Raw genomic sequence first — 3312 nt, 5'->3', positions numbered from 1 at the left:
TTAAGTGTGTTTTTTGTAAACATTTACCCCAAGTCTATTCCACTGATCCTCCCTTCTGTCTCTTAACCAGTACCATATTGTTTTTTTTTTTTTGTTTTGTTTTTGTTTTTTTTTTTTAAAGGAAATAAGCATTTATTGATCATCATGTGCTAGGCATTGTGTTAATCACTTTAGAGATATTTCTTTTTTTTTTTAAACCCTTGTACTTCGGTGTATTGTCTCATAGGTGGAAGATTGGTAAGGGTGGGCAATGGGGGTCAAGTGACTTGCCCAGGGTCACACAGCTGGGAAGTGGCTGAGACCGGGTTTGAACCTAGGACCTCCTGTCTCTAGGCCTGACTCTCACTCCACTGAGCTACCCAGCTGCCCCCCATATTGTTTTGATGACCTCTGCTTTATAGTATACTTTAAGATCTGGTACATTTTTTTTTCATTATTTACCTTGATATTCTTCTTTTGTTCTTCCAGATGAACTTTGTTATAGTTTTATTCTAATTTAGTAAAAAATTTTCTTGATAGTTTGATAGGTATGGCACTGAATAAGTAAATTAATTTAGATAGGATTGTCATTTTTATTATGTTGGCTCATCCTACTCATGAACAATTCATGTTTTTCCAATTGTTTAGATCTAGTTTTAATTATGTGGAAAGTATTTTGTAGTTGTGTTTATATAATTCCTGTGTTTGTCTTGGCAAATAGATTCCTAAGTATTTTATATTGTCTAGGGTGCTGTTAAATGGAATTTCTCTTTCTAACTCTTGCTGCTGGGATGTGTTAGAAAGATACAGAAATGCTGATGATTTATGTGGGTTTATTTTGTATCCTTCAACTTTGCTCTCACTTTGATGGGGGTTATTTAACCCTCTTTTAGCATGGAAATGCTTAAATCCTGACTACCATCAATGGTGTGTCCTACAGTGGAGTCCTTTCGCTCATCTGATTTTGGTTTTTTGTTCTTTTGAGGCATTTTATATTGGTCAGTGGTGAGGAGAGGAAGATCCTTGCTTCTACACTGTGCCCATCTTAACCTGGAAGCCAGGAATTCCCCTTATGATGGATAATTTGTTGAATTCAAGAGAGTACTAGACCTGAAGTCAGGAATATTTGGGTACAAATCCTTCCTTTGATATTAGCTGGATGACCATGGACAAATCAAATCATCTGAGTTTAAGGGAGTTGGATTAGATGGCATTTAAGGACCCTTCCTGCAATATTATTCTATGATCTTTCCTTCAGGATCCTTCTACTGGAAGTCCCAAGGGAGAGAAAGTTTCAAGCCAAGAAAAAGAAGAGTTATAACCAGTGAATTATTCTCAGATTTTATTTGGTCTGAGGAATTAGGACTTGACTTATTGGTTTTTCTTCTTTGCTGGGGATTTTCTCATAAGTCAAATTGTCTTAAAAGTTAAGCCATTCTTTCATACTTCATATAAGTTTACCCTGCTCATAGTGAATTACTTTCTGATTCTATAGCTATAGTCTCCTTACAGATACTACATTTATATTTTTTCACAATAGTCATTGATAAAGGGCAATGAGGTAGCATAGTAGATAAAGTGTTAGGCCTGTAGTCACGAGGACCAGGTTCAAATCTGGCCTTAGACACTTCCCAGCCATGTTACCCTGGGTAAGTCACTTAACCCTAATAGCTTAGCACTTACCACTCTTTTGCCTTGGAATCAATATTTAGCATCAATTCTGAGACAGAAGATAAGGGTTTTAAAAATGATCATAGATAACATTGGTCTTTAGTTCCTTTTTTTGGAAGGGTAGGTTATTAGGACTATATTTGTCACATAAAAATGGCATTTGCTGGAGTACTTTGATCTTTATTTTTGTAACAGGAATTAATTATTCTTTGAATACCTGATAAAAATCTATTCATAAATCAATGTGGCTGAGTATTCTCTATCTTCTCTCATTCTCTTAGTAACTCAGAATTACATACTCTCAGAGCTGGATGAGATCATAGTAGTTATCTAATCCAACACATATGTAAAGGAATGCTTACTATAATATACATGACAAACCATTATCTAACCTGTATTTTCAAACCTCCAAATAATGGAAACCTGCTATTTCTCTAATTTGTCAATTGCACTTTTAAGCTTCCACCTATTATTTTTGGTTCTTACTTGTAGGGCTGAACAGAATGAATTTAATACTTTTTCCATATGATAGACTTTTAAATTTGGAAAAATAATATTGCTCCTATAAACTTGTCCAGTTCCTTCAACTGATTCTTATTTGACTTGTACTTAAGATCCTTTACCATCCTGTTTGCCTTCTGGATACTCTTTAGCTAACTAATGTTTTTCATATATTATGGTGCCTATAACTAAACATTGGACTCTATTTGAAGTCCAACCTTCCTGTTCCTGGAAACTATAGTTCTATTAATACTGCAAAAGATTACATCAACATTTTTTTTGCCTTTTCCCTCACACTCTTATTTACTCATATTGAATTTGTAGTCTTCTGCTCCCACTCCCATTCCCAAATCCTTTTTGGAACAACTGCTATTAGTCCACGCTTCCCTTGTATTATATTTGTCTAGTTAAAATTTTGTACTCAATGTTGGACTTTATTTTTGTCCTAATTAAATTCATCTCAATGTTCTTGCTTGTCAGGATTATTTCAGATCATGATTCTATCATCCTGATCCAGTTTGCTAGCTCTCTCCAGTTTTGTGTCATTTGCCACATTGACCATCTGTGCCTATATGCAAATCATTAATAAAATGTGAATAGTGCTCATTTCAGCAGGTCATATACTAAAATAGAAAAGAGACAGAGATTAGCATGACTCTGCAAAAGGATAGCACTTAAATTCAGGAAGCATTCAATATTTTTTCAATTAATATTAGAAATGGAAGAGTTACCTGGAAAAAAACAATGGCATTTTGAAGCAACTTTTTCTGATGAAGGTCTCGTTTTAAATATAAAAGGAAAGAATTTGAATTTATTGAATAAGAGCCATTGCTCAACTGACAAATGGCCAGAGGATTTGAACAGATAGGGAAGAAATCTAGTCTATCTACAACCACATAAAAATACTCAAAATCACTGATAATTAGAAAATTCAAGTAAAAGCGACTCTAAAGTTTCATCCCACAAATATCTCATCAGCAAAGTTTGTGAAAAAAGGAAAATGACAAATGTTGGACGTAGTATTGAAATAAAAGGAAAACAGGCACATTGATATACTGTGGAGTGTACATTGATGTACTGTGGGTGTAGCTGTGAGAATCAGTATAGTATGCTGGAAATCAAATTGAAACTGTCCCCTGAAAGTTACTTACTTGTATATGA

At 34.3% G+C, this 3312-nt stretch overlaps 1 pseudogene; it reads left to right on the top strand.

Annotated features, from left to right (window-relative positions):
• The first annotated feature begins 2752 nt into the window (after positions 1-2752).
• On the top strand, positions 2753-2853 carry LOC123238413 (annotated as a pseudogene).
• The last annotated feature ends 459 nt before the right edge of the window (positions 2854-3312 follow it).

Source organism: Gracilinanus agilis, chromosome 2 (genome assembly GCF_016433145.1).
Source record: "Gracilinanus agilis isolate LMUSP501 chromosome 2, AgileGrace, whole genome shotgun sequence".
Classification (NCBI taxonomy): Eukaryota; Metazoa; Chordata; class Mammalia; order Didelphimorphia; family Didelphidae; genus Gracilinanus; species Gracilinanus agilis.
The sequence above is the reverse complement of the archived record's forward strand: the minus strand, read 5'-3'. Positions and strand labels throughout refer to the sequence as shown.